Source organism: Eretmochelys imbricata, chromosome 16 (genome assembly GCF_965152235.1).
Source record: "Eretmochelys imbricata isolate rEreImb1 chromosome 16, rEreImb1.hap1, whole genome shotgun sequence".
NCBI lineage: Eukaryota > Metazoa > Chordata > Testudines > Cheloniidae > Eretmochelys > Eretmochelys imbricata.
The window spans coordinates 2,677,500-2,691,589 of NC_135587.1; the positions used below are offsets into that span (position 1 = coordinate 2,677,500).

The 14,090-nt window shown below is 42.7% G+C and overlaps 1 protein-coding gene across 6 annotated transcripts in view; it reads left to right on the forward strand.

Moving 5' to 3' along the window:
- The window catches only part of PNPLA7 (patatin like domain 7, lysophospholipase), a 428,589-nt gene that overhangs the window by 239,452 nt on the left and 175,047 nt on the right, over positions 1-14,090 (forward strand). The window lies entirely within an intron of this gene.

The window sequence follows — 14,090 nt, forward strand, 5'->3', positions numbered from 1 at the left end:
TATTAATGACCAGTGTGTTACCAGTTTGCATATGGCACATTACAGATTATGACAACAGTGAGTTAGAGGCAATGAGTGTGTCAGGCCTGATGAGAGTTTGGTTTGGTGTGCTATCTGCCAGTGTATAAATAAAGATAATAAAATGGCTAAACCCTGTTTTCATTGCAGATGCAGAAATACTTCAGACAACAAAACATAATTTCCTCTGACACATACTTTTAAAATAAAGATAAGCTAGAGTCTTGATGGAGGCAAACTTCAGTCTGTTGAATGCAAGTGTTATTAAAATGACGAGAGAGTCTAACTGATAAAAGGAATGAATCAGGTACTAAAAGTAAACTTCCCCCAGGAGGACTTGAAAGGAGATGAAATGAATCAGAACGGCAGTGCACCTGTCATTCTCTTCCTTGATGCTGTGAAAGCTGAAGAACTTTTTTGTTATAAAGAAGAGGTAGCAAGAAAAAATGACCCATGTACAAGAGAGAAATAAGATAAACTAATTGAGAAATCTGTTTATCGTCTCTGAAGCATATTATCTTGCCTCCTATACATGAACTTTTATCTGGTAGAGTGCTGACGTTCTGCATGTGCAGAGTGAGCAAGATGAAAGATTATTGGGAGGTTTTTATTGTTTTACTTTGTGCACAACACAACAAAAAGACTGATTTTAAAAATATGGGCTTTAAAATGTAAATTTTACTAACCGCTGGTCAATTACTTTTAATCACTGTCAGTGCCTGTGTTGGAATGTGTGTGTTCCACAAAATATACAATATAAAAAAGATCAGGAAGGGGAAAATGTCTGTTAGACGTCAGAGAGATTAAGGGAAAGTTACTCTGTTCTGCATATATAAGGGGTTTGGGCTAATTATAGTCCTCTCTTCCAGGACTGACTTATCATAGAATCATAGAATATTAGGGTTGGAAGAGACCTCAGGAGGTCATTTAGTCCAATCCCCTGCTCAAAGCACGACCAACACGAACTAAATCATCCCAGCCAGGGCTTTGTCAAGCTGGGCCTTAAAAACCTCTAAGGATGGAAATTCCACCACCTCCCTGGGTAACCCATTGCAGTGCTTCACCACCCTCCTAGTGAAATAGTGTTTCCTAATATCCAACTAGATCTCCCACATTGCAATTTACGACCATTGCTTCTTGTTCTTTCTTCTGCCATCACTGAGAACAGCCGAGCTCCATCCTCTTTGGACCACCCTTCAGGTAGTTGAAGGCTGCTATCCAATCCCCCCTCACTCTTTTCTTCTGCAGACTAAATAACCCCAGTTCCCTCAGCCTCTCCTCGTAAGTCATGTGCCCCAGTCCCCTGATCATTTTCGTTGCCCTCCACTGGACTCTCTCCAATTTGTCCACCTCATTTCTGTAGTGGGAGGCCCAAAACTGGACGCAATACTCCAGATGTGGCCTTACCAGTGCCAAATAGAGGGGAATAATTATTTCCCTCTTATGAAACTGGATTCTAACAAGATCATTGCTATTTTGAAGGAATTGATGTGCATTTGTATCAATAATTCACTCAGTTCTGGGTCCACATAGGTACCTATTCTGGGTGAAGGGGATTCTTAAAGGAATATGAAAGTAGTTTGGACCTAAAAACTTCACCTGCTGTTAAATTCAGAATTTAATGAGGAAAGCTTCCATAGAGAGCGTGCCAGCATCTGAGCTGCGTGTAAGTTGTAACTACTGGCAATACACTGGTTGTAGTCCTTGGAAAGAAAGCATCTTCACCTACTCTTGGTCCTTAGTCTATTGTCTCTCTCACCAACAGAAGTTGGTTTAATAAAAGATACTGTCTCACTCCCTTGTCTCTATATTGAAATGTGCCTGACAAGCATGGACATCTGAGACAGTACATATCATATGGATTTCCTGGGGAATCCGTGGGGAGTGGGTAATGCCAGAACTCTGGTTATGCAAAAAGTCCAGCCTTTTGAAACTACACACTGAGGAGAGGTGTAGCTGCTGATTACCTGTTCCTGAGCAAGAGTCCAAGCTGTATAAAGAAATGACTGATTTCTCCACCCTTCGTTCTGGTTCCTGATATAAAGACTGATATGAAATTGTACCACAGGGAAAACCCATTTGTGGAGTTTGAAGGACTGTCAGGTATCAGAGCCCTACATTGGACCTGGGGGTAATCTCATTTCAGGTTTTCTAGTATGTGTGTAGGTTTTTACTGTTTTTACATGTTTTCTCTGTAATGCTTTTACCTTAAGAATGAAGGTGCTTGCTTAGAAGAAATTGTGTGGTGACTTGTAACTGCTGGCAATACACTGATCATAGTCCTTGGAAAGAAAGAAACGCACAGGTGCTGGCCTTTTAGGCAGACAGGCTTGCTGGGGATATCACAGTGTAGATCAGGGAACTGTGCAGTCTTATAACCCTTTATAAACCCCGCCCAGGAAAGGTGATGGCTGGGAGTCTGAAACTTTAAGTGGGTGCCCTTGAGGGACTGCAGAGCGGGAAATTCAGGCGCAGTTATTCTGCAACTTTGACAGTAGTAATACAAAACAAATGTTGTAGAGCATACCTAGATCTAAACTTCTCAGCTGAACTGGATAAGATAGTGGTTCTCAAACTTTTGTACTGTTGGCCCCTTTCACATAGCAAGCCTCTGAGTGCGACCCCCCCCTTATAAATTTAAAACACTTTTAAATATATTTAACACCATTATAAATGCTGGAGGCAAAGTGGGGTTTGGGGTGGAAGCTGACAGCGACCCCCTGGTCCCAACTCCCAGTTTTAGAACCCTTGGGATAAGACAATCCTCAGCTTAGTTACAGTAGAAAGATGAAAAAACTTCTTGCATCTCTCAGAAGCGTGTGACATTATTGACATGAACTGTGACCATATAGATCATTGTTGCAACCAGGGTCCTGTGGTTGCACCAGATCTTGCACAGAGGAGGTCAACCAGGGTGTCTATAGAAAAGTTTTAGTTTGCTGATTATGATTATGCTGTCTGTATGTGTGTATCATTTTTGTTTTTGAAGTTAGGAATATTGGCTATGTACTTGTATCTCAATGTGTTTGATTCTAAGTAGCCTCCGTGAAGCTTTTGGTCAACTTCTTGAGAAAGGACTATTCTCAGTAAGTACCCAATCAAGAAACACTTAATTGACAATGGACTTTGGGAGATGCCAATCCACATCTGAGCTTTCCTGGGAACGTTCAAACTAACATTGTAAACAATGGCGTCGGCCTGCAAAAAGCGGAATCATTCATGGACATGTGACTTGCCCAGGCTACAAACTCCATGTTGTTGCTGTGACTTTGCACAGAGGAACAAAGAGGTTTCCTCCCTCAAGAGAGAGAATATAAAAGGCCCTGGAAACCTCTCCATTTTGTCTTCAGCTGGCTTAAGAGATGGCCTCTCCACCCCAAAGAGATGCCTGAAAGAAACTGGAACAAAGGACAGTAACTACGGGGGGGGGGGAGGGGGGGGAGTGGTTGCTGGATCCAGACTAGGAAGGAGTCCAGTCTGTGAAAGAAGCTTATTGGAACATCTCTGGGGGTGAGATTTCATCTGTAATCAGGTTTCCGAGTAGCAGCCGTGTTAGTCTGTATTCGCAAAAAGAAAAGGAGTACTTGTGGCACCTTGGAGACTTACCAATTTATTTGAGCATAAACTTTCGTGAGCTACAGCTCACTTCATCAGATGCATTCAGTGGAAAATACAGTGAGGAGATTTATATACACACACAACATGAAAAAATGGGTGTTACCATACACACTGTAAGGAGAGTGATCACTTAAGATGAGCTATTAGCAGCAGGAGAGAGGGGGGAGGAGGGGGAGAAAACCTTTTGTAGTGATGATCAAGGTGGGCCATTTCCAGCAGTTAACAGGAACGTCTGAGGAACAGCTTTCACCCAGACCATACCACACGATCCATCGTCTACAGCCAAGCTCTACGATACAACCGCATTTGCTCCAACCCCTCAGACAGCGACAAACACCTACAAGATCGCTATCAAGCATTCTTACAACTACAATACCCACCTGCCGAAGTGAAGAAACAAATTGACAGAGCCAGAAGAGTACCCAGAAGTCACCTACTACAGGACAGGCCCAACAAAGAAAATAACAGGACGCCACTAGCCATCACCTTCAGCCCCCAACTAAAACCTCTCCAACGCATCATCAAGGATCTGCAACCTATCCTGAAGGACGACCCATCACTCTCACAGACCTTGGGAGACAGGCCAGTCCTTGCTTACAGACAGCCCCCTCAACCTGAAGCAAATACTCACCAGCAACCACACAACAGAACCACTAACCCAGGAACCTATCCTTGCAACAAAGCCCGTTGCCAACTGTGTCCACATATCTATTCAGGGGACACCATCATAGGGCCTAATCACATCAGCCACACTATCAGAGGCTCGTTCACCTGCACATCTACCAATGTAATATATGCCATCATGTGCCAGCAATGCTCCTCTGCCACGTACATTGGCCAAACTGGACAGTCTCTACGTAAAAGAATAAATGGACACAAATCAGATGTCAAGAATTATAACATTCATAAACCAGTCGGAGAACACTTCAGTCTCTCTGGTCACTCGATTACAGACCTAAAGATCACAATATGACTACAAAATGACTTCAAAAACAGACTCCAAGGAGAGACTGCTGAATTGGAATTAATTTGCAAACTGGATACAATTAACTTAGGCTTGAATAGAGACTGGGAGTGGATGGGTCATTACACAAAGTAAAACTATTTCCCCATGTTTATTTCCCCATCCCCACCCGCCACTGTTCCTCAGACGTTCCTGTTAACTGCTGGAAATGGCCCACCTTGATTATCACTACAAAAGGTTCCCCCCCCTCCCCCCCGGCTCTCCTGCTGGTAATAGCTCATCTTAAGTGATCACTCTCCTTACAGTGTGTATGATAACACCCATTTTTTCATGTTGTGTGTGTATATAAAACTCCCCACTGTATTTTCCACTGAATGCATCCGATGAAGTGAGCTGTAGCTCACAAAAGCTTATCCTCAGATAAATTGGTTAGTCTCTAAGGTGCCACTAGTACTCCTCATCTGTAATCAGTTTCTTAATGTATTAGGCTTAGACTTGCGTGTTGTGTTTTATTTTGCTTGGTAACTTACTTTGTTCTGTCTGTTATTACTTGGAACCACTTAAATCCTACTTTTTATATTTAATAACATCATTTTTGCTTATTAATTAACCCAGAGTAAGTAATTAATACCTGGGGGAGCAAACAGCTGTGCATATCTCGCTATCAGTGTTACAGAGGATGGACAATTGATGAGTTTACCCTGTATTATACAGAGCTTTATACAGAGTAAAATGGATTTATTTCATATTTGTGGTTTAGGCTCCCAGAAAGCCTGAGTACTGGGAAAGTCTCTGTTAACTAAGAAGCCCCTGAGCTGAGTGGATCTCAGTTTCAGTGAACTGCAGGGGGGTGTGGCCCAACCTCTTGATCTGTGCTGTAGTTGACTAGAATGTCTTACTCAGCAAGCCGGGAGTGGAGGGAAGCCTTCTCTGGCAGGGGAGTTTGTTCTCAGTGGTATGCCAGCACATCTAGCGACGGTCCTGAGGGAGTTTCTGTGACTGAACCCATCACAGTGGCAGGGTAAACTCATTCCAAGGCCAGAAGGGACTATTGTGATAATCTGGTCTGACCTCCTGTATAACACAGGGCACAAACTTATCTGAAATAATTTCTAGAGCAGATTGTTTAGAAAAACATCCAGTCTTGATTTAAAAATGGTTGGCAGTGGAGAATCCACCATGATCCTTGGTAAATTGTTCCAATAGCTAATTACTCTCACTGCTGAAAATTTATGCCTTATTTCCATTCTGAATTTGTCTAGCATCAGCTTCTAGCCGTTGGATCATGTTATACCTTTGTCTGCTAGATTGAATGCCCATTGTGAAATATTTGTTCCCCATGGAGGTACTTACAGACTGTGATCAAGTCACCCCCTTAGCCTTCTCTTTTTTAATCCAAATAGATTGAGCTTCTTGAGTCTATCACAACATAAGGCATGTTTTCTAAATTCTTTTATTATTCTCATGGGTCTTCTCTGAATCCTCTCCAGTTTACCAATATCCTTCTCGAATTGTGGAAATCGGAACTGGACACAGGATTCCAGCAGTGGTTGCACCAGTGCCAAATACAGAGGAAAAATAGCCGCTCTGCTCCTCAAGATTCCCCTCTTAATGCATACAAAGATAGTATTCTCCCTTTGGGCCACAGTGTCACACTGGGAATTCAAGTTCAGCTGATTATTCATCACAAACTCTAAATCTTGTTCAGAGTCACTGCTTCTCAGGATAGAACCCCCCCATTCTGTGTGTATAACCTACATTCTTTGTTCCTAGATGTATATGTTTGCAGTTAGACATATGAAAACACATTATTTGCTTATCCTCTGCTTACAGGTAATCCAGATGGTTGTATATTAGTGATTTTAAATGTTAGGGGGCTTATTCCTTCACCCACTTACTTCCCTGGTCCTTCTTGCATGAACAGAGAGGAAGAATACCCGAAGTCCAAAGGTGCAAACAATTTGATGTTTATTGGGGTGAACTTCCAGCAAGCATGATTCCAGTTTCCTTCCTTAGTATCCCCATTCCCAGCTCTGACACCACAGAGCCTTACACCTGTGTCCCTGTTCCCATTCCTGCCCTTAGTCAAACGTGATTCCAATTTCCCCACCCCCATTGCCTGTTCCCATTTCTCCCTTTAGCACAACATGATTCCAATTTCCCCACCCCTGTTCCCTGTTCCCATTTCCCCCACACACACCCACTCACTTCCTGATTGACTGCAGACTATATAGTAAAACTTGAGTTCTGCTTAGCTATACCTTAACCAATCATTTTACTGAAGTTTAACTAATCAATCTTAACATATTGTAACATGATTATTCAACCAATTATATCCCACCACCTTAATTAGTTTACACCCAGTAAAATTAATTATACAGCAGACAGGAACAATCACAGAACCAGACAGAGATTATACAGACAAACAATAGCAAAGTGGGAGCTATAATGACAAAACAATACAGAAGTGAGGATTTCACATCCCAGCTATTGATAAGTGAGTTCTTGCCAGACAGGATGCTATCAAACTAAGTTTCCTTTTACATCTTCTAGGCACTTCCCTTTCTCTGGAGGCGATAGGCATTATCAGGACAGGATTGTATTCCTAACAGCCCAATAACACCTTATTTCAATGTGACTAGTTTGGGATGTGAGGAGGTGACCATTCGCTTCCCAGCTTATGGCTGCCTCTGTTGCTTAGCCAGAGGCCTTAGCCTAAGCACAGGGCCTCAGACTGTCATAGTAAGAGAAGGACCTGACACTGGCAGACAGTGATTTTGATTCTTTCTTTTATACCTCTATAACTAGCCAAGTGATAAGAATACACCTATATTCTTAGAGTATAGGCCTTTACAGACAGGCCTGAATATCTATATCGTAACTCTCCACCCCTTTTTTTTCTTTTGGGATCCTCCTGTCCCAGTATCCCTGGAAAAGCATAGGACATATGGCGACACATTTCCTGATAGGGCCAGGCATCAAGGAGGAAGGTGTCGCTATTCCATTTGTCCCACTGCCCCTTGTGTAGCATAGTGCCCTGCACCTTCTCTCATACGGGCATACCACACCTGTTCCAATTAGTGTTCCAGACTTCCCATTATAGTGGGCCCGAGAAGGTTGGGTCCGGGTTGTCTAATATACTGTAGGGTTTGGAGGGCTTACTACATTACTTATAGGTTATCTCCATATGCAGCGTAACACAAGTACAGTTAACAATACAAAATCCACAGCAACACCGAATTAGTGACCTGTGCTCGTCATTATTTACCACTCCTTTGGTGTTGTCATGAATGCCACTGAATGCATCCGATGAAGTGAGCTGTAGCTCACAAAAGCTGTAGCTCACGAAAGCTTATGCTCAAATAAATTGGTTAGTCTCTAAGGTGCCACAAGTCCTCCTTTTCTTTTTGCGAATACAGACTAACACAGCTGCTACTCTGAAACCTGTCATACAGCTAAAGGTAGCCTGGAATTCATCCTTACCTGTAAGGGGTTAAGAAGCTCAAATAGCCTGATTGGCACCTGACCAACAGGACCAATGGGGAAAGAAGATACTTTCAAATCTTGGGAGGGGGGGAAGGTTTTGTTTCTGCTCTTTGTTTTGTGTGGGCGTTCTCTCTTGGGACTGTGAGGGGCCAGACAGAAATCTGTCTTCTCCAACCCATCCCAATCCAAGTCTCCAATATTGCAACCAGTATAGGTAAGCCAGGCAAGGCGGATTAGTTTATCTTTTGTTTTTCTTGTGAACTTTCCCTGTGTTGAGGGAATCCTTCTTTTAAGAACCTGAGTGATTTTTCTATTGTTCCAAGACCCAGGGGTTTGGGTCTTTGATCATTTTGTAACCAATTGGTTAGGATAGTATTCTCAAGCCTCCCCAGGAAAGGGGGTGTAAGGTCTTGGGAGGATTGCTGGGGGAAGAGGAACTCCAACTGGTCCTTTTCCCTGGTTCTTTGTTAAACCACTTGGTGGTGGCAGCGTTACTTCAACCCAAGGTACAAGGGAGAATTTGTGCCTGGGGAGTTTTTAACCTAAACTGATAGAAATAAGCTTAGGGAGTCTTTCATGTGGGTCCCTACGTGTGTACTCTAGAGTTCAGAGTGGGGAGGGAACCCTGACAGGTGTCATGTGCAGACTTTATCAGCTATGATTTTATGTTTTTTTCTAGCTCGTTAATCAAAATGTTAAATAGTGCACGGCGAAGAACTCAATCCCTGCAGGACCCCACTAGTGATAGTTATTTATAATACATTTGTATCAGTTAGCCAGCTTTTAATCCATTTAATATGTACCATATAAATTTGATACCTTTTTAGTTTTTTTAATTAAAATATCATGCAATACCTTACAGAAGTCTAAGTATGTTACATCAACACTATTAGTTTCATCAATCAGACTTATAATCTCATTTAAAAAAGATACTGAGTTAGTTTGATAGGATCTGTTTTTCATAAACCCATAAGTTTGTGCTGAGCCAACCAGACGAAATAAAAGGAGCATAGGGAACAGGTGTTAAGTATTTTCTTAACTGTGTAAGTTGAAGGCAGTGAACATTTTGAACTTTGAACTCTCACGACTTTCAAATTCATCAGAAACAAAAAGAAAAATGTCTAATTGTGTTGTGTATGTATTTGGAAAGGGTGTTTAGACTGTTGCTTAAACAATAAATGAAATGAATATATAGTCAAATGAAAAATTGAATGCAGTGAATTATCTCTTATTTAGTATCTACTGTGTGTGATGTTGATATATTGATGATAATTTTCCAGCCTATTTTACATTAGCTGTTCCTTCAGAATATTCCATAACCAGGGTCTAGGGACCTGAGAAATGGGATAAAGATCATTAGACATAATTGATGCTTTTGACAAAGAAATAACTCATTGCCATGCTGGCTTGTGCTATTTAAGCAACAGAACAATTGGGGCTCTAAAGTTAGGGCCAGCGGTAAGAGGCAATAAGCAGGGCAATTGCCCAGGGCCCCATCCCATAGGAGGCTCTGCGAAGCTACCTTATAGGTGGCGGGGCTCGGCCTCTGGCTCCCACCCCAGGTGGTGGGGCTCGGGGAGGGAGCTCTACCTCCACCCCCTGACTCACTTCAGTGAGCCACCCAGCCTGTGGGTCAGTGTCAACGCCTCTGCACCCAGTGCTGGCCCCACCCCCAGAGACTATTGCACTCACCTCCCCCCCCTGAAAATTTGAGAGGGGAGGAGTAGGTATTGGGGGAGCACAACCAAAATTATAACTCAAAGGGGGGACTGCGCTCACAACATTTGAAAATTGCTGTACTAAAATCTAAAAAAAAAAAAATTACTGTATTGCAGAACAAATTTGTCTGGCATATTTTTTGCAAACTCATTTGCTTACTGAATTGCAGCTTCATCATGTTTCTTTGATTTGTTACATCTGCACTTTGAAAGAATGAATTGCTCGTGTTTGATTGGTGTTGGATTGAAGAGAGATAGTGGAGTAAAATTAGATGATCACTGAGGCAAGTCTGGGATTTGGGGTGTTTGAAAAAAGTAATTTATTTTCCATTAAAATTACATTAGGTTTAAGTTAAACAAAACCGCTAATAAGTTACATAAAATTACGGCGGGAAAAAGTAGAGCCAGAGATGAAATGCTCATATCCCAGTGGTGCTCAAAAAAGATGTGCTTCTGAGGAAAAGGCCAAACGCTTGGGAAAATATCCTAAATTAGCTACGTTCTTCACACCATAAGAGGCAGAAAGTGGGGAATGTTTGACTTCTGTCACTCTGTCCACTGAGAAGTCACCTTTGAATTTTGAGGAGCAAGCTGAAACTGGGGATAACGTTCAGGCCAAACCTGAGGACACTGATCTGTGAGGTGAGTCCACTGAGGTCATTCTGACATTGTTGGATGCTTTACAAAGGAGAACTATTAGATTAACCTTAAAAATGGTGACATGATTCTCTGATCCCGGCTTCTGTTTTAAATGTCTGCAGATAAAGTATTTTGTTTTTGTTGTACTCTTTTTGGAAAATGCAATCATTTCTTTTTGAAGGACGGCTTCAATGCGTGGAAGCACATTCATTCTTGTCTCAAAGAGCATGAATGCTCATCAGCACATTTATGCAGTATGGAGGCATGGCAGAATCTGAAAGCAGGGATCAGTGGCGATAAAACTGTTGACAGTGTCAATATGGAGTTAATTGCAATGGAAAGGAATTATTGAGGAACTGTTGTAATGAAAGTCATTTGCATAGTTGTTCAGCAGAGTGGAATCTGGATTTTCGTGGAACTACAGAAGAACAACATGATCCAAGCAATGGAAATTTCCTTGGTCAGGTTGAACAAGTGGAGTGCTCCAGGGGTCGGTCCTGGGGCCGGTTTTGTTCAATATCTTCATAAATGATCTGGAGGATGGTGTGGATTGCACTCTCAGCAAATTTGCGGATGATACTAAACTGGGAGGAGTGGTAGATACGCTGGAGGGCAGGGATAGGATACAGAGGGACCTAGACAAATTGGAGGATTGGGCCAAAAGAAATCTGATGAGGTTCAATAAGGATAAGTGCAGGGTTCTGTACTTAGGACGGAAGAACCCAATGCACAGCTACAGACCAGGGACCAAATGGCTAGGCAGCAGTTCTGCGGAAAAGGACCTAGGGTGACAGTGGACAAGAAGCTGGATATGAGTCAGCAGTGTGCCCTTGTTGCCAAGAAGGCCAATGGCATTTTGGGATGTATAAGTAGGGGCATAGCGAGCATATCGAGGGACGTGATCGTTCCCCTCTCTTCGACATTGGTGAGGCCTCATCTGGAGTACTGTGTCCAGTTTTGGGCCCCACACTACAAGAAGGATGTGGATAAATTGGAGAGAGTCCAGCGAAGGCAACAAAAATGATTAGGGGACTGGAACACATGACTTCTGAGGAGAGGCTGAGGGAACTGGGATTGTTTAGTCCGCAGAAGAGAAGAATGAGGGGGGATTTGATAGCTGCTTTCAGCTACCTGAGAGGTGGTTCCAGAGAGGATGGTTCTAGACTATTCTCAGTGGTAGAAGAGGACAGGACAAGGAGTAATGGTCTCAAGTTGCAGTGGGGGAGGTTTAGGTTGGATATTAGGAAAAACTTTTTCACTAGGAGGGTGGTGAAACACTGGAATGGGTTACCTAGGGAGGTGGTAGAATCTCCTTCCTTAGAAGTTTTTAAGGTCAGGCTTTACAAAGCCCTGGCTGGGATGATTTAATTGGGAATGGGTCCTGCTTTGAGCAGGGGGTTGGACTAGATGACCTCCTGAGGTCCCTTCCAACCCTGATATTCTATGATTCTATGAACTGTTGGCAAAATTTGACCCTGTAATGAATGAACACCAGTGAATTGAGAAAAGAGAAATTGCCAGTCATTACCTCAGCAAAGATATTAAAAATGAATTGATTGCTAGAATGGGAAAGTACATCCTTCATGTCATTGCTGAAAGAGTTAATCATACAGAATGTTTGGTGTGATAATGGACAGAACTGCTGACAGCAGCCACCCTGAGAAACTGTCAGTTACATTCCGCGTTGTTAATTGTGAACTATCTGTTGGGGCTTCAGCTACAGAACATTTTACTGGATTCCTTGCTGTTGAGGCCACTGCTGGAGAGATGCTATATGACACTTTTTTCGTCCACCTTGAGAACTTGAAAATTAGTGTTTATGACTGCAGAGGACAAAGCTATGACAGTGGAAGCAATATGAAGGACAAAAGACAAGATGTCCAAAAAATAATATAGAACATTAACAAAAAAGTGTTGTCCATGCCCTATGGCAGTTACAGTATGAATTTGGTCATCTTGGATGCTGCTAAATATCTGTGCTGTATGTGACATTTTTGGGGGTGTTACAGTGTGTTTTTCTTGTTTTCAGTTCTTCTACTCAGCGCTGGTCCATACTTAAAAGCACATTACCCAGCTTACAGTCAAATAGCTGTCAGACGCTCACTGGGAGTCTCATATTGACCATTTTAAGGTGCTTCGATATCACCTAACTGAAGTGCAGTGTGCTCTTGAAGCACTCGTTGATCATGCAGTTCAGAAAAGAGATGGTATGACAGCCTCAGAGACAAGAAGCCTTCCGTGAGAGATCTCTTCAGGGCACTTCATAATCTTCATTGTTGTATGGCATGATGTTTTGTTTCAAATCAGTCACGTAAGCAAACTCCTTCAGAGCCCCACTGTAGGGACACCACTAGCCATCACCTTCAGTCCGCAAAGTTGCAAGCATTTGGCTCAAGAAATGGGTGACATTGATGCTGATGACTTGAATCTCCAGAGCTTCCCAGCTGTAAATGCTTTGTCAGCTGGGGTGTCTAATTTGCCTCTGGAGATGTTAAACAACATCTACACTAAAAAGTTGTTGGATCTGTACCCAAACCTAAGCATTGCATTGTGTCTCCTTTTGTCTGTACCCATAACCATGGCCTCAGGAGAGAGAAGCTTCTCGCGTTTAAAGTTACTGAAGAACTATTCACAAGATCGTCTGAATGGTCTGTCTGAGACTTCAGTTGAACACGAAATTTGTTGCAAGTTGGACATAATAAATAATTGAAGAATTTGCCTCCTCAAAGGCAAGGAGGGTCCACTTCTAAGTGATTTAGATGAGTTTGTCAATGTGTTCTGATTTGGTTATTTTCTTGCATAAAAGTGCTTTTTATACTGTATTATTATGATTATTATGAATGACAGTAGTAGCAGTAATCATAGTAGTATGCTCTGGGGGAATTCTGCACCACTGCAGTTCTCAGCACACCCTGAAGTAAGGAAGTGGCACGCAGAAAACTCCATGCAACCCCAGGACCCAGCATCAGGCTGTTGCTCCCTCTGGATACCTGGGCTCTGGAGGGTAGGAGTGCAGGTGTCTGGCCTGTGGGGGCGCGCCGCAGCTGGAATCTTGGGGTGCAGGTATCTGGGCTGGGGGGGCACCCCTCAGCTGGGATCTTGGTGGTGGTGTGGGTATCTGGGTTGGGGGGGTGCCCTACGGCTGGGCTCTGGAGGTTGGGGGAGGGAGCAGAGAAACAGGTATTGGGTTGTCGTAGGAGTTCCTTTAACTCTCTGCTCCTGGGGGAATTTGTGTGTGTGTCTGTATTGTTACAGACATATTTGCTGATAGGTATTTTGAAATAAATTACCAAAATAATTGAAACCGGTGTGATTATATGGTGTTATTTTGACAAATAAAATATGCAGAATTTTGCGGAATTTTAAAATATCAGGTGCAGAATTTTTAATTTTTTTGTCACAGAATTCCCCCAGGAATAGTAGTAATATGACTGTCACAATATTCATAAAACCAAAACATTGCAGAAATCCAATGTGCAAGCAGGTAAGGAAGGCAGGATGGGGTCCCACTCCTTAGTTTCTGTCCTGGGACCCAGCGAGTCTAACGCCAACCTGTGTAAAATAGGAATCTTCACGTTTAATACCAGAAAATAAGGTACTGCAGGGTTCTGGTAAGATGTGCTTGTTCACTCACAATGCAGAAATCA